The sequence below is a fragment of the Dermacentor variabilis genome, chromosome 1, assembly GCF_050947875.1.
Source record: "Dermacentor variabilis isolate Ectoservices chromosome 1, ASM5094787v1, whole genome shotgun sequence".
Lineage (NCBI taxonomy): Eukaryota > Metazoa > Arthropoda > Arachnida > Ixodida > Ixodidae > Dermacentor > Dermacentor variabilis.
In genome coordinates this window covers 284,214,768-284,240,453 of record NC_134568.1, presented here as the reverse complement: position 1 = coordinate 284,240,453, position 25,686 = coordinate 284,214,768, and the positions used below count along the sequence as shown (strand labels likewise).

Sequence of the window (25,686 nt, the reverse complement as noted above, 5' to 3'; positions counted from 1 at the left end):
GGCGCGGCGCCTGAGTGCGCCTTTCTCGGGCTATTTTTGGCCCGCTTTCCATAACGCATCGCCCTCGGTACTTTCTTAATCGAAACACGAAACGGCTTCGCCTTTCAACGAATTTCGCGCGCACGAGCACGCGTACTTCGGGCGTGCAATGCAGAAAGAAAGGCGCGGCAGACCGAAAACAAATAGCAGACGTAAAACAAACAAGAAAACACACGGCCACTGCCTTACAAAGTGGCCGCGGCACTGGCGTTCCCCCCCCCCCCTTTTTTTTTTATTATGCTTTCTCTCTCCTCCCTCTGCCCGTTTTCTGCGAAGCCCGCAAAAGCTGACCCTGATGTCGGACGCCATCAAAGCGGCCTTTGTCCGTGCAGCTTCCCGCGCTCTGGGAAAGGAAAAGTTCTCGGACGAGGCCCGTACAACAAAAGGCTGCCCACCTGTGCATTCCTGCAGCGGCGCCTCGGGAGTTCGGAAGGAAGACACACCCCGGGGGCGCAAGTCTTCCCCGGTAGAACGAAACGGGAGGGAAGACAGCTCCCCTCTTTCAAGGGGGGGCAAGAGAGAGAGAGGGGGGGGGCATCCGCCCAAATGGGTCTTCTACTTTCCCTTTTGCGACTGCGAAGCACGGCGCCGGCTCTGCACGGCCCAAGAAAGCGTCATTGTATCAAGCAATATTTCGCCGGGTAATTCGAAAGCGCGGGAGGAACCTAACAGGCGCGCCCCGCAGTTTCACTGCGGACGGCGCCGTTGCTGCCGCCAGCGGCGGTCAAAGAACGCTGCACAGTCGGCCGTCCTGCTTTCGCCGCTCTTGCATTTGGAAGAAAAAGATAATGGACCAATGTAAAGCGCTTTTCTCTTTGTAAACCTTTTTGCGAACCACCTGCGAAAATACACTGGACTTGGAATGTAAACATGCGCACGCGGCGGTGCTCCCTCTCGCGCGGACGCGCACACCCAAACAAATCCTTATTTCACGTATCGTACCACCTGCAGATTACCGAAAGAATTCTCGCACTGCACTATGCGGCGAACCAAAGAAACAAAACACATACGAGTATGACAAGCTGCCCAGAAAGGCAAGCAGGGCAAGCGCTAAATGGTAAAAAATAAACTATAGAAATATGCCTTCGAAAGAGCCATAGAATGCTACGTAAAGTTGGCGAATTCTTGCGAAACATAATACAACAGAAAATTTCGTTCCGCAATCCGACTACGCCGGAAGAGGTAGCAGCAGATATTCGCCTACGCTGCTATGCAACAACGCGTAAACTGCCGCACGCTTCCGCACGGAAAGAGCGCGCGATTCGAGTTCACCTCACTAAGCACAGTGCAGTCAATTGACGGTCAAGACGAAACAAGACCTGCCCAGTTGACACAACCGTGACTTTTCTTTCGTAACGTTAGCCTCAACGGCGACGCGCGCGATTTCCGAACGCCCTATATGACGCTGACAACATGACATAGAAAAGAGTTCGCGTGCGTGGCGGCCTACAGGATGGCAAACACGGCATGGCCCCCATGTCAACACGGGCCGAGGAGACCACACCTTGCGGGCCCAATGGCACGGCCGCCCTCGCCCGCAAGGGCGAGGAGGTCGCCTTCTTGCCCGTGCAGAAGGCCGCGCAGGCCGCGCCAGAGAACCAGTCGGCCAGAAGGAGGCCCCCGCCGTACAGCCGCCGTGCCGCTCTTGCCCAAAGGATTAAACACCTCGCCGGCCCCTGCGCTGCCCTCCGTACCACCCGGTGAGTGCGCCGCTTCCGCGGCACGCGAGACCCCAGGGAAATGCGCACCGGCCGGGAACCCGGGGCTCTCCTGGTGCGAGTGCTTTTCCGCGCCGCTCCTGGCGCGCCTGGACACGTGCGAGGCGCTGCGTCCGGCTGTGCTGGGAACGCGCGGTCCGAGCGCGGCGTGCTCGCTGCCGAGCGCTGGCACGGCTCAAAGAATGGTCAGTGCCGTAGTTACTCCGCCCGCGCGCGTGCATTGCACGACAGTGAGGCCGAAAGACAAATGCCACCGTTGACTGACAGTGCGAACCTTGGAAAACACCCTCAGTCAACGACGGTTTGGTCGTGTTCTGCACCGAATACTATAATAGAACGCACTTTCTCGCATTACCACTACTGCAGCTACCGGCCTGCACTTGTATCGAGCACGTGGTCCATTAAGGAACGAAATTGCTTTTGCATCATGTCATCCACGATAACAGGCTTCGCGGGTACTGAGTCGTTTCTCCCCGGTAAGAGAACGTACGACTGCCGCGTATGCACCATGCGGTTATTCCACAAGTTACCCTAGGCGAAATAAAGATAATGCATTGCCAGTATTCAACAAAAGCCCTCGAAAACAAATGAAAAAGAGCGCTCCACGGCAAGCGAAGCCTGATGGCAGTGTTTGAAAAAAAAAAAATCGCCGCAACTTTTTTTCTTTTTTTCTCTTCGAAGAGGAGCGCAAGCGAATAAAACCAGCTGTCATGGAATTCTCGAATATATTGCTCTATGGGAAGGGGTCATGGCTTCAGCACGTTGCCCACAAGCTGACACCTTCGTGATGGCGGACGTCAGGCCCCGACGGCGATGATTTACTCGTGCGCAACCTACCGTAACCGACACGCGAACAGTGGACGACCGGGGCCGTCGGGTGGGAACGGGCTGCCGCAGGGCTGCAAGCTATCGGCCGCGGCATCTCACGTCCGCGATCCGAACACCCGCTGTCCCGCGCGAAGTGGTGCATGGCACACTTCAGTAGCCACCGCCTTATTTATGCCGCTCTATCCGCCCTGGATCGCGGAAAGAAATTACAGCTGAAAGAATGCGTCCCGCAAGTGCCGCTATAACCGTTGCTGATCTTTATACTTTGTTCGGGTATTGCGCGCGGGAGGTGATTAGCACACAACGAAATACCGATGCTTGGAAAAAAAATTGGAACCCGTGAGCCACAATGTGCAATTGAACGAAAGTCGTAAATGTAACGACGAGAAGAATTCAGCACTGAAAAAGAAGCACTCAGGAGGATTAGCTTTATCTTCTGCACTGCTTGCTTTGACGACACATATTCAGAAAGTAAACGTAACAATATGAACAATAACCAATACATACAATGATGCGAGTGGAAACACGATTGAAGGACCTGGAAAGGCAAAAAACGACACTATGGGAGTACGTGTTTTTAGGCGACATTCAATTATTCGCACCACTCAACCCAAGTTTCACAAGCAACAGTTTTTGATCAAACGCTGCCTTTTGAATGTTGTTCTACGCAATATGGAATAGCTTTTCAGTAGTAAACGCGCGCACTGCAAGAATACCTCAGCGCCAATCGACACACTGTATACAGCGGCGGCAGCGCGAGTACCGTCGATGCGGGGCGACAGCGCAACGCTGGGCGTACCCCCGATAATACTCGAACCTGTAACGAGGACAGCCCGTCTCATTATCAGTGCTCACCAATGCGTCGCAGTCGCCGTGCGTGAAGGGCAGAGAGAGGCGAAGTCTACCACGGCCGCCCATCGCACGCACGCTAGAGGCGAAGCTGCGCGCTACTTTCACACGCCAGACGTTCGAACCTTGCGATCATAGACGAGCGATGGCAATTCTCCCTTACGCTGCGAGACCGTAGTGACTGCAAAGCGTTTGCCGTGTAGGATGCCACGCTGTCATGTTGTGATGCTCAAGCATTACCTTCAATGCGGCAGCGAGAGCGCGCAACATCATGTGAAAGAAACTTGGCGAGCACGCCCAGAAAAATAACGTTAAGCCTGTAACTATCGAGGTTCGGATGCACGTTGAGGATGCAACTGAAAACAAATCAAACTCCGGTGTTCAGTGTGCATCCACTCTGCATATATATAAAAAAAGAAAAACTGTCTTTGCGTGTCGTCAGAAAGCACGCATGCTGTAATTATGCCCTAGCATAAACGGTACTACATGAACTGTTTTATGCCTTACAAATAGAACATCGCTTTCTCATACTACATATTTGCGTCAACTGCCTGGGGTAACGAGAGGAGAGGTACCACGAGAAATTGGCGCGCCCAGATGACACTGACTAGATCTCATATGGCACGCGTTTCACGCTCGCTCTGCTTCCGGAGCACACACAAAACAGCGGACTCAAGACGTGACCGGATCTCGCTGCCAGTCATCTCCAACACGCTGTACATGACGCCCTCGAGTATGCACACGCTGCCACTGTGCAGCAGCGAAGGTTGCGGCACGGCCCCGTTAATGCGCCTCCATTGTGTACCGCGCCTGGGCGCGTACAACGAACGAGCTGCGCGAAACGTGCACACCGCACCCACCCGCCAGCAAGGGCTCTCAGAATGTCCACTTCACGTCGCCCGTTCAAAGCAGCGAGTCCGCTCTGATTCGAGACGACAGTGAGCACGTAACTCGCACGACACGGGCCGCCATTGCGCAACTGTGTCACATGCGACAGGCGGCGCGTGCTCGACCTCTGCGGAGCCCACCTTTGGGCCGTGACGCAAGAGCCGCGGGCTGTACAAAAACTGAGCGGCCGATATCGGCGGACGAGGTAAACGTGTGGGACGTGCTTTGCGGCCTCGCAAGAACAAAAGGCGGTGCTGCGCTCCCTCGCCGCCATACATGGGAGCCGGAGTGCATCGTTCCGCAGTGCGACGCGCGGGTGCTTCGATGCGGCATACGCACCAATCGCGTGGCTGCAAACGTGCCGTCACGCCGGCGGTGCTACCCGTGGGAGGGGAGACAAACCAGCCGGAAAAAAACCGCACAAGCATTCCAGGGTTAGGCCGGCTAGCAGGCTCGCCTACGCGCTCGCTCCTCCAAGGACGCGCAGACAGGCCGACATCGAAAGCTGCATAGAATCGAGCGAGCCGTGCTGCGCGCAGCGCCGACGAGTCCCCGAACACGTGCGAGCACAAAAACTGCGCACGGGGTTGGCGTCCATTGGCTACAGCGCAACGGAAGTACGCTATGTGGCGCTACATTCGATGACTGGAAAAATCGCACTTCTATGAAGTGCCGTTCGGCGTTAAAAACGCACCGACCAAGACAATTACGCCGCGCCGAATGCCGACGTTCGAAAGGAGCCCCACCGAACTGTGGCGTGGTGCGGTCGTCGCACAGTGAGCCGAGGCGGTGCACTTGATTGACCTGGAACTGCGCGGTGCCACAGACGGCGAGGCGCCACAGGAATACGCGACGAGCGTGAGAAGCCCGCGGCGGAAAGCCCATCCTCTCACCGGTGCGTAGCAGCAGCAGGGCGCGCGGTATCACCTAACGGGTCGCGAATAACACGCCCGAAGGCGTCGAAAGAACCGCTATACGAAGGAGAGAGACCGGCCCGACCCGAAGGCGAGGGTGGCGCCGTAAAGAGCCGCTTCCCGGTGCGATAAGGCCGCGGATGGTGCCGGCACCGCCCGCATGCCAGAGCGCGCCCCGATCGAAAGTACGACCCTCCCGTCGATAGCTTATCGACTGGCGCCAGTGAATCGCGCTCGCCAAAGCTTTGAACCCGGGGAACCAGTTTGCGGCCACCATCAACTTGGCAGGAAGAGCGCTGCTGCATATCAACGGTACAGCACGCGGAAGTGACCGCAACTGGTGCGAGCAGAAATACCTTTTCGTTCTTTTCTGAACATTTTTTTTTCACGCTCTATACGCTTTCGCGAGTGTTCCAAAACAATTCAAGAGGCTCAGCAAGTCACGAACGAGACACAATTTGTGGCTCGACACAAGCGTTGACGTGCTCCCAGGTCACGCGCTTGCAAATCTTGCCAAAATGCCTCTATACTCCCAAAAGTTTGACGTCCAATGTGTCCCCCTTTTACCGTACCAGGCTGAAATCAGCTCTTCAAAGAGGGTTCGTAATAATATCAGAAGGCGTGAGCTACAAAGAGAACGTCAGCGGCTTCCCGCCCCAAGCACAAAAATGTAGACTGGGAGAAGAAAAAAAAAAGTCGGAGCACGAGAGCAGCGACCTAGATAACGAAAAAAAGAGGAAGAGAAACGTGAGACTATGCGGACGAAAAAGTATATCAGCAGGTTCGCCATGACATCGAGAGAAACAGAATCGCCTTCCACATTAAGTCATGCAGAACAATATAAGTGCAGGAACGAAACCTAGGCGGGCCGCTCCGATTCACGACAAGAGCGAAACGTATAACCCTTCCGTTCGCTTTCCGTTGCATCTGACAATTCGCCCGCGCGGGTAACGAATGAAAAACAAAGAGCCGCGGTTTGTGCCAGCGTGGGTCCGCCTTTCCCCTGCAGAAGGCGACCGACGTACGGTAGCAGATGCGAGGACGCACCCACTCCTAAACAGAAACAGCCGGCGGTCAGATCGTCGCGTATCCGCCAGCAATGGCCACTAACGCGTGTTCCGCAGACGGCTTCCGAATGCACATCATAGCGTAGAATCTTGCTCAGGCCCTCCCCCATGCTCAAACGGTCATGTCAACGCGCGCCAGGGACCCGTTATCCGCCATGAATCCCCAACAAGATCGCGCAGAAAACGTACCATCAAGAGAATACATTGCCTATTCCCGCGCGCCGTCATTTTAATCCTCTTAGACCACACTTCTTCGATATGCTTATCTCCATACCGTCCTCTTCCAGTATTTAGACATCTGCAATCGCATTCCTACACCAGTAGCGTTGCTTTAAGGTTACGCGCACGCGCAGTGGGCGGAGACCGTTCCCATTGCGCAACCGCATGATCTTGTCGATAACGCCGCCGGTTATCACAGAGTTCAAGGCACCGCAATAGCGCTATTAGTAATTAGTAATTAGTTCTGATTTCTCTACGGCGAATTTCTTCTATGCCGCCACTTGAAGAGCTGCAAGAGACCACGACAAAATGAAGGGAAGGTATATAAATGTACGATGATACAAGTCACTGCTGGTTCAGCCGAAATGGAGTCACTGCGAAAATACGCACTGTGTGCATGCACTCTACACACACAAAAAAAAAAAAAAGCGGAATTATTTATCCAAGACAAAACGAGCCACCCTGTACACATCAGCCTACCTACTATGTTTTTTTTCAACAATGTAACGCGACCGTAACCGAAGGAGTCCTAATTTAACCGGCTGCAGTATTCCTACGCTTCACGGAGAGAAGTACCAATGAGGGACGAATACGCGGAGCTCTGAAGGGAAATGTGCGCACTAACACCACCCCAGAGCTGGTGTTTCTACGAAGAAAGAAAAAAAAATGCTACCAGACGCTATAGAATGAAAGAAAATCGTTTTTACAGCGTGCATTTATGCATTGAGAAATCTAGATAAGCAGAAATGGGGAGTTACAATAGCACGGAAACCCTCATAAAGACGCTTGATAAGCGAGCATCGCCATGCATGCACATAGGCGAGGCAGTGAGCTTCGCGGCGAACAAAACCTAGCGAGAAAGTGCATGCCAGGAACGGTTTCCCACGGCCAGTGAGGAGTGCCAAAGCAAAAAGACGGACGCTTCCGAGTTCGACGCTTCGCCCGGTCAACGGGCAAAAGTTACAGGCGAAGCAGCGCTGTCACTGAAAGTGCCTTCCGTCCAGGACGCCAGTGAAACAAGCATGCCGCGGCTTTCGAAGGTTGCACGACGCGGAAACGCAGCAGCGCACATCGCGGCAGCTTCCGAACGGTACAACCGGCCGTCACATCCATGGCGCACATATGCGTGCATGCGACGCCGAAAGCAGCCAGCTTCTCTGCCGTCGTGCGCGTCCACTCAGCGGCCGCATCGCACTAATCTCAATGCACGGAGCGCCTAAGCCGAGCTCGGAATGGCACGAGCTGCCTTTCCGCACGCCCCCTGCCAATGTAATCGTTCGGTCTCTCTGTGGCCTCCTCGTAAACACAAGCTGGCAGTAGCAGCTCGCGCCCAGTCACGACTCAGCGCGCGACAACCGTTGGCCGAGAAGCGGTCGAGGGGTCAACGACACTGGCCAACGTGTGTTCCACGAGCCCAAACGCCGCACTTAGGCGGGGACCCCCTGCGACTATCGATCACGTCATTCAAGGCTAGACAGTGCAGCGTGCGCCCCCGCATATGCGTGCTCCTTGCGGAACTGATCAACAGAACCAAGGAGCGCGCACGGTGATTGGGAGAAAGAAGAACGGCGTGCAGACAGCCTTTGCAGATTTCGAATCAAACATCCCAGTGGCGCACTGTGGGCACAAATACGACGGCCGGAGATTATAGTTGCAGCCTCCTTACCAGAAGCCGTCACAACCGATGTGCGAGAAATCAACAGGCCAGCTAAGCTTCTCGTCAAGTCTGTAAGGACCGCCAGTGGTACTGTGGTACTTGTGGGACTCGAACCCTTTGCATGCCAGTTTGTAACGCGAGGGTACGCAAGAGGCATTTGAACCTTCCCAAGCTGCAAACGAATGCTTAGGAGAAACCTGATCGAAAACGGCAAAAAAGAAAGTAAAGAAACACGAGCCAAAAGATGTCACAGTGCAAGGAACTGGCTTACGAACACTTGAAAAACGAAGTTTGCTCAGTGGGAGACGTTGGCGATACGTTGAATGGCATCCCTCACGCAAGTATACACAGTGTCTTCATTTGGCGGTCTTATTTCTCATAACAACATACAGAAGATTTAAATTACGGTGAGAAAGGCTGTCGTTCCGTTTTTCAGAAGGAAAAGAAAACAAATACAGAAGCACGCAATTTCAAACAGCGCCGGTGTGCGGAATCTCGTCCGACGTCGGGAGAGTGCCTGCGAACGCCCGAAGGCTTGCAATCGCAATCGAACGCACACATCTGCGTTTGCGTATGACGACGTCCTTGGTTGCGATTCCCACGATAGCCGTACTAAGCAGTAGCAAAATTTCAACTATACGAAGCACTTCGAGAGTCGCGGATAGCTATCGGTGCTGCTACATTTTGGTTGTCACGAGTGTCACGAATGGCGCTTGGACGCCTTCCAACACTGCTAGGGACCTGCGTTGGAAGGCGTTGGAAGCGAGCTGTGCGCTGAACGACGAGAGGTGAAACCACAAGTCGGCGGCCGTGCAGGCGGCGTCGACCCGCGCCGGGGTGAATGAAGGCGGCGCGCGCTCGCGTCTCGGCCCGCTGCACCTGGCCTCGCAGCGACGAGACGCCAAAGCGCGACGTCTTGCAGCGCGCACGAGGGCGGCAGGCCCACGCGCTGAGCCGACCACGCGACCGGAAGCGCACCAGCCACCTCCACCCGACCGTCTCCGAATAAATCATGTCGCGCAGGATATGTGGCACGAAAAAAAGACGGACCCCACCCCGGAGCATCCGCTTTCCCCGCCGAGGAGGTCACGCGCGCGGACCGTTAGCCAGGCGATCGGCCGCCGCCAACCCTTCGGGAAAAAGTGCAGCTGCGATGGCCTTCGCCGACAGCCGCCGGCGCATCTTTTCGTACAGCGGCAAAGGCCGAAACCTGTTCCGCTTTCTGCGAAGAAATAGCTGAAAAAAAAAAAAAAACAACGCAAAGAGCGGGCGGGCGCGCGCCGCAGTACCGGACAATTAACGTTTTCGTCAGACCCGCTAACACCCTGCGGGCAGGCAGGCAGGCGGGCACGCAAGCGCCAGCGCATGCCCCAGCGAACGTCCAAGGGGCCGGAAATCGACGGGGCCCGCGGGAGAGAGTCCGTTGCCGAGTCCGCGCGGTTCGGAATAGGCGGGCGACATTCCGACGGAGGGCTGGCCGGGACACGGCGCCGTATAGGTTGTTGACACGGCAGCCGCGATCGCGACCTCGGCCGCAGCATGCAGGCCATCGATAGCGGCCACGTGCGCACTGACAGCAGCTGCCAAAATAAAGCAGGCAACGAGCGCGCCGCGCAAACCGGGACCGTTAGCAAATGGGAGAGGAACCCGGAAGCTGTTACAACTCGCTGCGCGAGTCGCTTACATAACCGGCCGTCTACGAGATCTCGGCGACGTATGACTTTGTAAATGCGACGCTTACATGCAGCACAATCGGGGAACGACGGGAGAGGCGCAAGGCGTATGTACGACACTATATATACGAGCACGGTATGTTTGACAGCGCGGCATACTGGCAACAAGCCCCGAGAACCGCATATATCGTGCCCATGCGAAGGCTCAAGCAGCGACGTTTGAGTTCGTAACACTGAACAGTACGAAAAAAAAAAAAAAAAACGGGAGAGGGAGGCTTTCTCGCGATGCAAATGTACTTGTCAGACGACGAGCGGTACCTATTTGGTGCGAGCCGTCGCAACAACGCCAAATATAGTATAGGGTGTCCCAGCTAAGGTTAGCCAAGCAGTTCAACGAAAAAAAAAAAAAGATTTAGAGAAACACGGTACAAGATACGATTTTAAGACTTACGGTGTTCGGTCGTGCAGAGGCCTAGTATGGAGGGACTTCAGGCCTGACGACAGAACACCGCCGATCTTAAAATCGTATATCTTGCGCTGAGCAGTATACGAAAACAGTTGCAATCAAGAGTTCGACGGAACATCACTAAAAGCAGGTACTAAACGGTCAGGTATACTAAACGCATCATACGTTGAACAGGTCACTTAACAATGTAAAAAAAAAAAAATAGCGCTGGACATTTCAGGAGCCTGTTCTATGCATGATACGTAAACGGTGGTACGCAGCGAAACCGTGTCTTCAATACTCAGAGCGACACAAAATGCAACAAGTCTCAGCACAATCTACGAATATGAAAAGTGATTTTCAGGACACGTAATTACCTGAAATCACACACGCCATTCACCGCCAGAAAGGGCAATATACATGCGTTCGATATCCATATCATCGAAGCGGTTTTCACGCTTCAAGGATTGAAAAATTTTGCTCTTTCGGAGACGAGCCACGATTGAACAAGGAATGACAAACGTTACGCTGATCTAGCGCCAACAGATCGCCTTCCATTCAGCTTCAATTTTTTGTTTCTTCTCCATCTGCGCGGCCGTCCGCGGAAATCCAGTCTTGGCGCGCAACACAGCACATTGTGTAAGGGAGCGCGTCAACACGGTATTCGCTAGTCATTCTGAAGCGGCTTTGCTGCACGGGCCTTCGCCACCGCAGAAGGAAAATAAGTGGCTCGCGCCCTTATTCGCCAAGGTCACCGCAAGAAGCCATTCTTTTGCTGCCGATACACTGGGTCGCGCCTGCAGCGCCGATTCCCTCCCAAGATAAGGCCCGCAACAAATGTCCTCAGGGTGCCGTTAGCGTCCTCGGGCGCGCATGGGCGATTTACGGGAACGAAAGACGCAGCGCACGGGCGCTGGGCCAGCCACCGTTCCTCTGTTCCTTGTCAAAAAAATAAATAAATAAAATAATGTTCATAATTGAACTCAAAAGTACTGAAGGCAGTACAACGAACGGTGGGCACAAAGTGGCAGCAGCCAACCGGCCGTCGGGCAAATTGTGCTCCGCAGAGATGGGAAAACAAAAGGCGCGCGGCTATTCAGGCATCCGCCGCTCGTCGTGGCCCACAAGCAGCGGTCTTGTCAAGGCTGCATTCCACAGCCACGGGGATGTCAGTGGCAGAAAGTGCACGCAGCCATCGTCGACCGCCATTGGCTGCTCTCGACGATGGCATTGCCGACCGAGCAGCCCACGAAGGAAAAGGACGCCCAAGGCTGGACTACTTTAACCTTGTTTATGGGGCCGCCCTCTTGCGCGCCCCTCTCTCCGGTGTTCCCATTCAAAACGCCTCAATGGCGATCACACGTGTATGAATGGAGGACACCGTTGGATCCATTCTACGATATGATCCAAGCGGACACATAGCTACACGCGTGCCTACCCGCGCGTCATACAACTGCTTTAAAACGACATTATGCCAGTGAAAATGACAAATACTGCCGCCACAATTACGTCCCCTTCTACGTCTACTTCCATCTACCTCAAGCTTGCCGTTATCCCTTAGTACTTCCGTTTCGAGTTATTTTGAACATCTACTAGTCAAGGAGGAAAAAGTAATTATTCTGCCTACAAAACCGTCCCGCGAATCATCGCAGCATGACTTGGCGTACCTCGTTTTCAAATGCCCAGACCGCGTGGGAAGGCGCAGCCAGCCGCGAGAGAGGTGCTGCACGCAATTCTCAGGCGTGCGCACGGCTGCTCAAACGCATCGCGCCGCGCTCGCCGCTCAGCTCGCCTCCGCCGTTGCCCGTCCTATCCATCAAGCGTCCCTCGAGCCGGGGCGTTCTCGGAGCGCACAACGGCAAGTGCTATTCGTATACGTACTGCTGGCCGCACATACGTTACATGCAAGTGATAACAGCACGCCGGAAAACAATAACCTCAAGCGAGCCCACGCTTCGCACAGAAAACCTACATCGCGCCTACGTTCGAGGCCCAGTCACCCCGTTCTCCACAAAGCTCGTCTGCAAAAGTACCACTGATCGTGCCGCCTGTATGCATGCCTACCTAGATACTCCTCACCCACCCGTTCTTTATTATATTTTTTTTTTTCACCAAAGTGAGTAACAAGGGCCGCGTGAACTCTTGCATAGGCGACACTGTAGTAGACGCCAACCACCGCTTCGCGTTTTTCTTCCGAGTCCTTCAGCCTAGCATCCACCAGCTGCGACATTTCGTATGCACGGTGACGCAGCGAATTCCACTGAATTCGAAGTCCCTCGAATAGCGAAGAATAGCATCACAAAAGCGGAACTACCTGCCTTTCAACAGGAGCGTGATAGCTGAATCATTCAAGTGGCGATATGCATAAGAATGTATACAACATGTACTGCTCGTATGCATGCGTACTCAGCGAGCAGGTTATAATTGTGCACCTAAGAGAAATCAAACGGAGCCGCTGAACAGGATAATGCACTTGGTTAAGAATTCTTCTGCGCAGTTGCTGTTGCAGTAAATTCCTGTGCTTGCATTCGATTCAGTGAACTGCCACCAATTATAGCCGACAGAGTACAAGAAGCAAGCGCACGATGCCCAGGCTGCACTGCGTAGCCCGTTGTGTGCGTCGTTTCTGCAGCCAGGTATGAAAATTTTCAGTCACCTGGACCGGTCATCCTGAGCTCTAAATAAGTTAATACACATTCATAAATAAGCACGCGTGAGTAACATGAGCCCACACCAACTTCAGTCGCTGTATTTGTAAGACAACTTGGCATCCCCAAAAGTTGCGCCACCTCTCATGGTACAACGGCTGCCTCACCTGAACCGCCACAAAGCGCGGCGTTACGGCACATCTGGTAGCGCGAAAACAGTCGCAGGGAACACGAGTTGTGCTTAGCACAGCCGCGAGAAAAATAATAATAAAATAAATAAGATATGCAAATCCAACGCACATGCTGCAATGCGTGTGAAGCTAATCTTCAGTCAAACGGCGTGTATTTAAATCGTATTACAACTAACGGCGAAGCGTACAATTGCGTTTACCTTCATCCTATACAGCGTGCAACCTAATGCAACCTTTATGTGTATCCATCACAAAGGTCACAACTTTAATCACGTGAAATTTTTATGTTTATGCAAGCTATGAGGAAATGAAATCACCAAATCAAGAGGACGCACAATGTAAGACGCCTACGCAGCGAGGTCACGAGGACGAAGACCATGTGTGACGCTTGCCGAGGGAAGAAGGGTGAGGGCAGGCGTATGCACAGAGAAGTACGATACATGCTTATTACTACATTTAAAAATTCTGTACTTCTTGTGCCACAGTGGCACATACCTATTCTGGAGGATTAGCCAACGATGGGCACACACCCAGGCGCACACACCGAATGACTAAATCGAAGGAAAATCAGCTAAATCAAGGAACCCTCTAAATACAATTCGCTATTCCATTGAGAGATTTGTGGGCTTTAGAGATACGTATGAGCATAGATTATGTTTTATGCAGAATTTTTTTTTTTATCACGCAGAACAGAGGTGCGCATACTCGCACTACTTGTTAGCATACTGGAATTATAAGCCTGTTTGCTGTTACTAGCATTCGGCGTACATATAAACTTCGTATATAGTACGTCCAGAAATACACATCCACCGAGATACCGACCGACCCAGCCGCAGACAGCAGCACCCACGCCGAACCATACAAAGAAAGTTTCGCTTGAAGGTTCGTACTGGAGCCTCTCAGCATGTACGTCGTGACCACGTTGCCATTCCAGATAGGTGTGCGCTGCAAGTTCGCTCGCTACAGTACGCGCCGTGCACGTACACGTGTCACCTTATACAGGAGCACCACAGGCATAGACCGTAACGCCACTCGAACCACACGAAACACTTTCTAGTCAACAGTACCCCTTGACCGAAACTGAAACGACGCCGTATGCCGCCCGGGGGACAGGAAAAGGCAGGCCACTGAAAAGAATGTCGCGCTTCTGCGACCTTCCCCCGATAAAACCGCCGCGATGGCACGCGAAGCCCTTCAGGCGTCAACAGAAACTCGGCAGCGGGACGCGCGAATGCGGAGGACAAAGTGGGTTAGCAACTCAACAACGCCGCGGCGCCCTGGCACGCGCTCCCGCCGCTGCCTCCAGGTACACAAGACTGCACGCAGCCAGCGCCCGAAGCAGCGCCTGTGAAACGGCAGCTCGCGGCGCTACGCACACGGACGCCTGCGAAAGGCGAGCGGAATTATGCAAACTGCCTTGGCGCGCTTTCCGCTGGCGCTAAACTACACGGCGCCGCGCCACAAGAGGCAGCCCGCGCGCTACGCCCAAGGGCTTATCGTCGCCACCCGGGTTGTGCACGTTCACTCGCAAGCTCGCGCATGCTTGGAGAGCAGTGCGCGCAGAACTGCACGCACGCCTCGCAAGACCGCTCGCATCGAGCGCTGCAACTGAAAGCTCGGGAAGGAATGAAATTGTACCGCGAGGGCGCCCTTTGCAAACGGAGACAACGGGCGATCGTAATCACTGTCCGGGAAAAGGCGTGCAAACGTCAGCGAATCCGGCCCTGGAAAGAATTTCGGTCGGTTACGAGACAGTAGCACCACTTAACGTATACGTGAACGCGATATCAACGAGATCGCGCTCCAAGTTCGTTCCATAAGCAGCGAAAGAGCAACAATCCTTTCTCCTTTTTTTGCACGTATTTGTATGTGTTGTGTTACTCGACCAAAATGCATTAGCTATACAATACTAATCCTCGAGGAGAACACATCTTGGTACGCCCGCCGCTTTCCAGAGATCAGTGCAAACAAAGTTTTAAGTAACAGGTGAACAAAAACAACAAAAGGATGGTAAAACGACTCCCTTACGTGACGGACCTTTGGCACTACACTCTCACTGGTATGTAGACCTGTTATTTCGACGATCTGAGTTCTAGTAGAGGCAAAATCTCCACTTCCACGGCTCTTGGGAGATTAACACCGACTCAAGAACTTCGCCCTATTTATATTTTCTTGCATTCTACGAATACATCCACTACAGCGGCACAAGCCTGCAATCAGAATGTTAAATAAAATGTGTACCACAAAGACAGCAGCCGCGTCGTCCATGTCGAGCGTTAATGCGCGGCCCATGTGGCCAAGCCCAGCCAGCCGGAAATTTGTAGAAGGAAGCAATTAACGCGCGCGAACCACTGTGGCAGCTCCATGCACGGGCGAGCGCGCGCGCAATAATGCAAGCGGGCAATTTAGCCGAGCGCACAGGAAACAAACAGGCTGCAGAGCACAGAGTATATCACAGAGTTTGATGCGTAACCAAAAGTCTGCACCTGCTCATCTACGCACCACTGTTATAGTATGCCTCCCTAACACGCGGATCCTACGACTTGCATTCTAATATACTTTCCTACAGAGGCACGCAGATTGGATTGAAGCTGCGTAATTGACTTATGGGAGGACAGATCAAGCAGAATATGAATGAACTGACGGAAGTAGTGAAGTTAGTAAAGGCGCCTCGATTTTAGTAGAGAGAGAGAGAGAGAGAGAGAACAAGCACAGGAGTGAACTGCCTTTGATCTGTTTTGCCTCACCGACTGTCGTAGCCAGCATTCAGAAGGAACGCAGCGCGTCGACTGCGCATACTACCGTATAGACTCGTGTAAGGGCCGCACCCCCAACTTGGCAGCCCAGAATTTAAGGAAGAAATTTTCAGCGGAGAAGCAATCGCATTCGGTGCCCCGATACCGCGCGCGCGCATCGGCGAATTTTCGCGCGCTGCGTACTTTCGCGTGCCACAGCTAGATGGCAAAAGCCATCTAGTAGCGAGATCCAGTAGCGGGCCTTAGACGGACCGAACCAAAAGGTTCGGTCCCGTGTAAGGGCCGCACCTCGTTAAAATTGGGAAAAAATAGTGCGACCCTTACACGAGTCTATACGCATTGTTGGTCGCCCATCCGTGACTTGAACCATGAAAGGCGTTTAGAAGTAACGGACGCAAGGCGCCTTGTGTACGGTAAGCCTAAGCAGTGCGCATGCGCAGAAACCACACTCGTACAATAGGGCCAAAATCACGCGCTAACTTTGGGTTACGCTATACTTACCTAAATCTCTTTACCAACGCAGATTATGTAAACTATTCCTATGAAGTTACCTCTTATATACGCCGGAAGATATTAATGACGTGAACCAGAGAAAATGATGGCACCTCGCTAGCACGCACGCTCGCTTGCAGAGGCCCACGCTTCGACACAAGAGAACGACGACGCACTCAATTACGCACACGTGCAAAGACAATGCCCACAGTCATCCATCAGAAAAAGAAAAAAAGAAAGATATGAGGGTAATTTGGCGCGCAAATAATTTCTTCACGCACACCGCTGAGCCCGCTTACAAGATGACGGCGCACGCGTGGTTTCCGTATCCGGAACGGCTGCAAGGCCACGAGACGGGTCCGACAGGAAGGCACCGTGCGAAACAGGCGCCCGTCCGCCGTCGTGTCTGCGTCCGGCGACGTGAAGAGCTTTGTTCGCGACTAGCGACAAGCCGACCCCATGTGGGGGAATAGCAAATAGAAAATATACAAGTACAAACCACAAGGGAGTTAAAAGTGCGCTAACGTAACCCGAATCTTCTGAGACCACAAAATGACTCGAGAGGCGGCCGGTGCTACGACAGCAACCTTTTTGGGTGCCAGCTTTGAACGTTCGGCGCCGACAGGACTAGAGGTCGCCACAAGCGTCCCCGATTAAGTGGAACGTTGCAGGTATAAGCGTCGCCAAAGAACCGTCAGGCACAGAGACCCCCTCACCCAACCCTCTGGTCTGGAAGCCTGGCTTCACAAAGTGCGTAAATATACTGCACGCGAGTTTAGCAGTCGGCGCCGCAGAACGGCACCCGCCGTCGTCACACATTACTGCTTCGTTTATTCGCTCAAACGCAGAAGTGCGTGGACCGACGGAGAGCCCGTATGTTTAGAGCAAAATAACACTCGCGGCACGAATGCGCGATTCCTGCTCAGCACATTATGTACAATAATGTGTTCTCCTTCTAGACCTCGTCTGTCCAATTTCGTAGACTGCGAAATGCTCAGATAATATGATATTGTTTAATGTACTTTCATTTAAGCACACCTCCACCAACCGGCCGACTAGTAGACACACGGCGTCCATGACAAGTAGCGACAGCCCAATTGGGAGACCAGAACGACAGTGCAGTTCGTGTTTTTGTCGGGCAAAGAAGAAGTATCTTCCTTGCAGGCACACTCTAGGGAACTAAAGTGTGATCGTAGCCTACGAAAATTATTAACCTCTCTGTCTTTTTCAACCCTCTCCAAATTTTTAGGGTTGATGCGCGCAAATGCGTCCCACGGTGTGACACCTACCCCGGTTCAGGAGTATGTATACCGACGGTTTTACTCGGACCACAGTCTGCACGCGTGCCATCGGCGCTGGTCATCTTTGCCAGTGGTGTCAAATGGGAGATACGGCGGGCGCGTTCAGCGCAAGGTGCGGAAAGGCGGAACACCGGAATCACGGGGACGAAGAACGGGAGCAGTGGAGAAAGTGCAATCAGAGCAGCCCCGCGGGCACATGGCGCGCCGTTCGCCGCAGGCACAGCCCTCGCAGAGCTCTCTTCCGCGGTGGGCGATAGCAAATCGTGCGCATAATCCTCGCTAACCACCCAGTTTTCCGTTCTCTCCATAAAGCGGCGACGTGACGGTCTTACCAACCAGAGATACGACAAGGGCCACAGTAACGGAAGACTTAGCGGAAATACAGGTCGTCATAAAACGCGGCCCAACAAGCCTGTAAGCAGGCACGCGTGGCACGCTTTCCGGACTAAGTTACCGACGAAAACTTAACGCGCGGACACAAATGCAAGAGCAACGACTCTCTGTCGGCATTTAAGCAGCTCCGCAAGGTGCCATTATGCTTACAGCACGAGCTGCAAACAAGAGCCAGCAGTTTTGCGCACAGTGCATAGAGCATATTTGTTTCATAACCATCCACTTTGAATACGCAGCGAGAAGGGCCACATTAAAGTGGGGTAACACCAAGCTGCTGTTTCGGCGAATGAGTCAAGCGGCCTCCAGCTCGCCCGGTGCGCAATCACGGGCGGCACTACGCCAACAGAAAGGTGCCCTCTGAGCTTATTGGGTTCGCTTTGATTGCTCTTTGCGACAGACGACGTCTCTGTAGAGTATGCGCAAGCAGGCACCCAGGGACCATTGTTTCGCATTTTCCTGAGCGGGCGGACGTGAACCCAAGCGGGGAGGTCCGCCACAATGTGACGAGGTGACCGAAAGAAAACATCCGAGCTCCGTCAACCCCCCCCCCCCTTCCCCCGCCCCAACAACAAAGGCCGGCCCACCTTGAAAGGCAAGCGCCGCGTGTTATTACTACGGCCTCGTTGAAATGGACCTCACTGTAGCCGGCGTGGGCTAGCTGCCCTCTCTGCGAGAATAAGCCAAGGGTAACGAGGATGGTGCAGCGTAGGCAGCCACCTTGGACCGTGAAGCCCGATATACACAGGGAAACTTAAGAATGCCTCGGCTCAATGCAAAGCTGCAAACAGCGTCGAGCTCGATGCTGAAGCGCAGTGGACGAACACAGAGAGCGAGCGACGAGAAAGTGAGAAAACCATCCGTTCGGCCGCAACCAACAAGGACTCCGCAACAATGCTATATAGTGAATCTTATCGTCTCAATTGATAGTTTTTCGCGCTTCTGCTGCAAGTAGCGCGGTTGCTGATGAGAATATGATCTGAGGAGTCAGCAATGCGCAATGACGAACACCGAGTCACTCGCGCACGAGCGTGTGCACTGTCGCAACGGGATAGCACTGCGAGAACTCAGTCAACTCGGCTCGGCAGTGGCCCATGGCTCCGCAGCTGCAATGAATGCTCAGCAGGGTCTCCACTACAGAACGCCTTCGGCGCCCGTTCCGCTTGCGACGACCAAGCTATCGAGTGCAATCGCGCCAGGGCGGGCTGCTATTGGCACCAATCGGCCGCGCGCAATCAAGGCAGCCTCTAAAGAAAGCGAACAAGCGCACGCAGCGGCGCCCTCAGAGATAGAGAGAGCGAGCGCCGCCGGGGCTGAGAACGTCTTCCGGTGCGGAGACAAGCCAAGACTTCCGCGTTAGAGGGGCCCAACAGCGCCGTCAAGGGGGGCCGTGAACGGGCATCGGCTTTTCACACGCTGACAACGCAGAGAGACAGCCACGATACCGGCAGAAGGCGTCTCCTGCTGGAGGCCCCGGATCTTGTTCACTCCGGACGACGGGTCGTGCACGCTTGCGCAACTCCATTCTGACGACGCCGGCCCACGACACGATGCAGCCCTGTTAGCTGCAGCTGTCTCGGCGCTCCCTTGCGTCGTTTCTCGGCGGGCAACGGATGAAAGTTGTTTATGCCGCCAAACAATGTGCATCAGCAGTACGTGCACATATGACAGGTGAAGGCAGTGGGGACACACAGTGAGCCCGCAGTTGTCTATTTGCAGTCATGCGCAGGACAGCGTTGGCTAAGTAGTACTATGTACGGAGAAAGAAGCCCAAGTTGCGTTTGTTTTTTTCTTTTTCATTAAGCAGCAGACTTGTACTTATGACACAAGACGGTCGCACCAGCTCACCAACCTTCAGAGCCACAATCCGATGCGGTAACAACGGGTTTACGCTGCGACAGCTAACAGCGCATACTGCTAGCTATTGAACTTCCTTACTGTTTACATACTCGGACATCAGAACACACGCTTTATGGACTGTTACAAGAAGGCGCAGAAGGTGGCGGGTCCCGTACCGTTGCAATAGCTTTTTTTTAAAAAGGTGCTCGCATACACACGCAAGAAAGTACGACGCGGAGTATGGCGGCGACCATGTATCCTCAAACATTGGGGCTGATTCCTTGCAGAAGCTAGTCCTAACGGCTGAAAATGAACCTTCAACGGCGAGAACTAAGGGTATCGCTGAGTCAAGTTCAGCACTGAAGAGCTGGCGTGACAAGTTGATCGGCGCATACATGGAGGACTCGCCCTGCGCTGCACGCCGAGGCTGGGCGAGAAGAACACAAGCTTAACGCGCACTTCGGGCCTCTGCACCGACGTTTCCAGCTGGCTTGGCGCCTGTGCTATGAGGTGGCCCTACTGCTGTGCGTGCAGTTGTGAATGCATAAGCAGTCTATCGCCAGGGTGCGCCGAACAAAAGACTGCTTATGGCTACACGACGTGCGTACATGTACGGGCGAGGCTTGCTTCAGTAAACGCACGTTGCACTGCCACCTAGATGACCTGACCGAAGACGCGGTCTCGAAACAGCTACGTCATTTTTATTCCGCGGATAAGAGCATTAGACGCAAGGGCAGGCGTGCGCTTATTGCTCGTGGGAGCATATATAAGAATATGGATTCGTACAATGGACGTCACCACATTTTGATAACAAGGCCTCATGAAAGCTGCTTCTCTTAAACCGCGACGTAAAACGGCAACAGCAGCAGAAAGAACATAACGCAATATCAGAAATAAAGATTTAGAAAAGCGGGCGCAAGCACGTTGCGTATACGCAAAAGAGGTCGAGGGCATCCAAGAAATAACGTCGGCAGCACTGCGGAAGCGCGGATCCCAAATTTGTCTATGTAATTTTTGTATGCAGTGCCGATGTCATATCCGCTAAATTGGATGCATTATTGCTAAGGCTCCCTGTAATGAAAAAAAAAAAAGGCGCCATGAAGTGACTCCAACACTAACACGTACTTTCCGCAGCCGAAGCCGCCCGAGTTACCGTAACAGCTGATTTGTCCTGAAATATTTGACTCACCATTATTTTTCTTAAATACAAGGGTGCGAGAATATTATTGGCGACAGCGACGGGAAAGTATGTCAGTTAGTGCCCAACTATAATAGCAATAAGCGCCAATGTACCAAGGAAGGAACTTGGAGAAATGGTGCACGGTACAAGGGCTAACAGATGCTGCTCAGCGGCAGCGCTCGTGCGCTGGCTGGGATACATAGCCATTCTTTACCGTGAAGCGCAGCACAGATGTCGGGAACCTCCACCATGCACTCAACCACGACGGTATACGCCCGAGAAACTGACCTATACGCCCCTGCTCGACATGACCGTCTATTTAAGCAGGAAAGGACGACACATGAATTCGCTCCAAAAGCACGAACCGTTCGCAATGTCCTGGAGCCAGTAAAACATAACCATCCTCTCAAGAGAACGCTCTTCAGAACGAGTGGATGTCGTGCCAAGCATTGCAGGAAAGAAAACTGCATGCGAATAAAGGACTTACTCCTAAGCTTCGAATGATTTGGAAGGCTCATATGCGTCACTGGTGTCACCGGATCTTGACGACTAATCATCTAGCTAGTATGTTTCTACGTGGTCGAGTGCCTCTGCTATAGGCTACTTCTGGAGTACCGTTAGCGTTATATCATACGTGAGTCAACTGGCGGTATTTGGACACAGGTCGGTAGGAGAGCGGTGACCATAACCACATCAGCGTGAGCATCATGACTATTAGCAACATACTTAAAACTTCACAATCAGGAAACACGTCTCTGCACAAAGATGCCGACTTAGGAAAGTTCTTCAACATGGACTACAGAATGCTGACAACGTTATTAGGCACAAGCAGAAACGTTGTATTTCATTGCACAATTTCTACGCTTTCTAGTTCACAATATTTCCAGTCAGTTTTAAAGCGGCGTCTAAATTTTTAATGAAGGAGGGGGATAATGTGCGTTTCCGACCCTGCTGAGACATTTTTACCACCGCAGTATCAGTGTGCATCACGTACACGAAAGATGTACGAGGGCTGGCTGCTGCCGCCTATCAGCGACTGTCGCGAAAGCCACGGCTGCAAACTCGTACAGCGAACGCGCTGTCGCGCGTGCATCTTCTTCGCTACAACCAGACCAGCAGTGCACGAAGCGACTGTGCCCGGCTTGTCGACGCACACGCAAGCGGGCTGCGGACGAGGCGAAATCACACCGCAGTACGCGTTCCGCTTGGCTCGGTTCAATGATTCCACAACGTCGCTCGCTCGCACAACTTCCGGATCGGGCCGCCCCTCGGAGCTGCAACACCGCTACGTAGGCGGCCTCGATGGCCGTCGAAGAGACCATGTGCTTGGCCAGGGGATTCCCCCTCTCCGATTCTCAGCGGCGCGCATCTTCACTGCACGGTCAGTAACAGCGGCGTGCAATCAAGAGACACAGTGCCAAATTTTCGATTCACGCTCGAAAGCGTGATGCGGAAGAATTTGTTGGCAGTCCGTTCGCACGGCCCTGTTCACCTCCTCAGGGATACGCGATACCAAAGAAGCGCGTAGAGAGCCAAGAATAACAGCGTCTCAATGTGGCACACAAAGGCGCATTGGATTGAAAGTCAAAACAGGTGAGAAGTAGCTGCGAATAATGCCGAGGCAGCTCCGAATCTGCGTGCGCCGCTTGAGGACCTCGTCAGCAGAGGCCTTGACCCGGCCCGGCTGGGAGAACAGGCGCTATTGTGCACCTTGCTCTCCGCGCCGGAGCCGCCGCTGACGGCGGCCGCGTTTCCTGGGCGGCGCGCGCGCGGCACGGGACTGTCGCTGTCCTCGTCGCGTAACCCTAATTCCTGGCGAAATGTCCCGAGGGAATATCAGCAGCTCACGCCGGGGAATTGCTTCGGCGCGTCGCCCGCTCGGGCTCATTAGCTGCTGCCGGCGGCAGTGGCACGCACGCGAGACAGATGTCCCCATCACGCGCTGCTAAACCAAACCGAAGGACGGCTCAACTTCGAGACGGCGACGTCCTGCAGCACGACGCGTCGACAACGCACGGCTGCCGAAGCCGTCGCCACTCTGTGCCGTCGGAAGGCGCGTTCGGTGGTCCTCGCGAATCGCTCGGCGTTCTCCCCGCGACCAAGGCCGGCAGCCCTATAGCGACGGCTGCCTTCGTGCGCAACTACGCTACGCAGCGGAGGCCCGCGGCCGGCAGCGATTGCGCGCTCAGAACGTATACATGCATGATGACCCATTTTCTTTTCAATGAACGATCGAGCGGCCAACCCGTGCTACTGACAAAGAATCGCGCCCGACAAGTGGGTGTCTGCTCAGGGGGTGCCCGCCACTTCGCGATTGAACAAGACCACTTGAACCGGCGCTGAACAAAGCGTCATTCATTCACCCGCGCCGTGCTGCAACCTGCGCGGTGCTGTAACGCGCTGATAAGGTGTTACGCGCTCTTCTCGACGACGTGGGCTTTTTTTTTTTTTTTTTTTGCGTGTCATCCGAAGTCTTCAGCTGGCTGCGAAATGCGACACAATTAACGCTGGGTTTTTTTTTCGAAGAGGTCCAAGTTCTTACAATACGATGTCCCTCGTTATGTTGGCTCCTCCTGAACAAGGCGTTTAATATTCGACAATGTGCTTAATATACAGCCCTCGTCCAAATCACCAGCAGCAAAGTGCGCATAAAATGCGCACCAAAAGCACACAGAACGCGGTTCTGTGAACTATACGTGCACCGACGCGCAACTTCAATGTGTTTACGTGCGACAGTGTGTGCTGCTGCGTGACAGTAACTCACCTCTTAAATTACACGAGATGCACAAGACAAGCTTACAAACTAAAATTACAAGTTAGGACGACGTTATGGCACTTACTACCGCCTGAACATTCGAATCGAGATCGGAACCAGCGACAGTAGAAACATTCCGCTCTTGCATTGATCCCGTCAGGGCTAAAATCTCAGCAATGCATTTGAACTATGGTACCTATATATAGTATACTTCATAACACTAAAGCAGGAAGAAAATGCTTTACAAAAAGTTAGAACGAAAACTGTGGAATGCACTAGAAGAAAATACAGCGGGTTTTAAACGTTCCTCAGACTTTCCGCACCATCAATCAAACCACGGAACAGTAGATGGACCATTCCGCGCACCCCTTTCGTGTGGGCAAAATTCGCCATCCGAACTTCATTGAAGCTTTACGACCGAGCAAAGCGCTTCAAATGCCTGCTGTGAATGATGTCGCAACACGGTCTCAAACTAGATTTTAAAAAAAAGTGGGCTGGAGTGTGTTGCGCGACAACCGAATGGCAGGCTGCGCAAAGGCGATCGTCGCCATCATGCGTTCCGCCGATCGAGTGCGGACACTCGGTGCCAGCCCTAATTGAAAATGTCACGCGAAACAACTCGACCGGTAGCAGCTCCTGCTGTGCCGGGAGCACGGACGCCACCCACAGACCGTTCCTCAGCCGGTGAGCCAGGAAGCGGAACACGCTGATTATACGCAGCGTGTCTACTTCCGCTTTCACCAAGAGCAGCCAGCACCACGAGCGGGCGGATGGCGTTGCCTATAGTGAACTAGAACACTACTCGGTATTCGAGCGGCCACGATGTCATCGCTAAAAAAGTCGCGAGAAGCTCAAATTGGATAGATTTTTTCTTGTTTCTCTCTTTTTTCTGCAGATTTATTATAGTGGGCGCACAAACCAATTAAAATAGGCCGGCGTGCGCTCGATAAGGGCATCCGTGAAATAGGGAAGAGACGGCACACTATAGGAACGGAAAGTTAACAGTACCGACATGCTTCATTGAGCTATACTATACCACAGGCTCAGCAGCCTTGGTTACATGAATTCAGCGCGAGCATGTCGAGTCGAACAGGGCAGGCCCCATACCGAACCGACCTTACCGATCCGACCGTGTTCACACATGCATTACGCCAACCGGGTGAATTAATTCACCCTCCGCAGTCGCGCTGACCCGAGCTACGGAAGTTTAGACGAACCCGACAATCGGACTTCGGCCCAGCAAACCGACTCGCCCCGAGTTTGCCGGGTCCATGCTTGCAATTCTCAGGTTCATGCAATTGCTGCCACTGGAAGCCGGTAAAAAAAAAAAAAAATTATAGGGTTTTACGTGCCAAAACCACTTTCTGATTATGAGGCACGCCGTAGTGGGGGACTCCGGAAATTTCGACCACCTGGGGTTCTTTAACGTGCGCCTAAATCTAAGTACACGGGTGTTTTCGCATTTCGCTCCCATCGAAATGCGGCCGCCGTAGCCGGGATTCGATCCCGCGACCTCGTGCTCAGCAGCCTAACACCATAGCCACTGAGCAACCACGGCGGGTTGGAAGCCGGTGAGGCAAGGCGACGCGGACGACGCGCGCAAGGGACAGGAGCCGGCACGCGTGGCAGAACCCGAACGGGGCAGGCACGCTAAAGGATCGGGAGGGGACCACGCAGCTACGACTGCAGGGTCGCCAGAGAACGACACGCACGCGCGTGCCGATCGGCGTTTGCACGACCGTACCCCGTCGAGGACAACGCCGAGGTCAAGACGTCGAGCACGCCAAGGGCGTTTGGCGACGCGATTGTTCGAACGGTTGCCTCCCGGGAAGCGCGC

General features: G+C 53.5%; 2 protein-coding genes across 3 annotated transcripts in view; one reads left to right on the top strand and one right to left on the bottom strand.

The window, feature by feature from the left end:
• Rab3GAP1 (RAB3 GTPase activating protein subunit 1) overlaps window positions 1-25,686 on the bottom strand; it is a 302,634-nt gene that overhangs the window by 173,703 nt on the left and 103,245 nt on the right. The gene's annotated exons all lie outside the window — the stretch shown is intronic.
• The window catches only part of LOC142566312 (uncharacterized), a 47,475-nt gene continuing 23,422 nt past the window's right edge, over window positions 1,634-25,686 (top strand). Inside the window, exon 1 of the mRNA XM_075677230.1 lies at window positions 1,634-1,739. The gene's annotated coding sequence lies outside the window, so the exon portion shown is untranslated. The remainder of the gene's footprint in view (window positions 1,740-25,686) is intronic.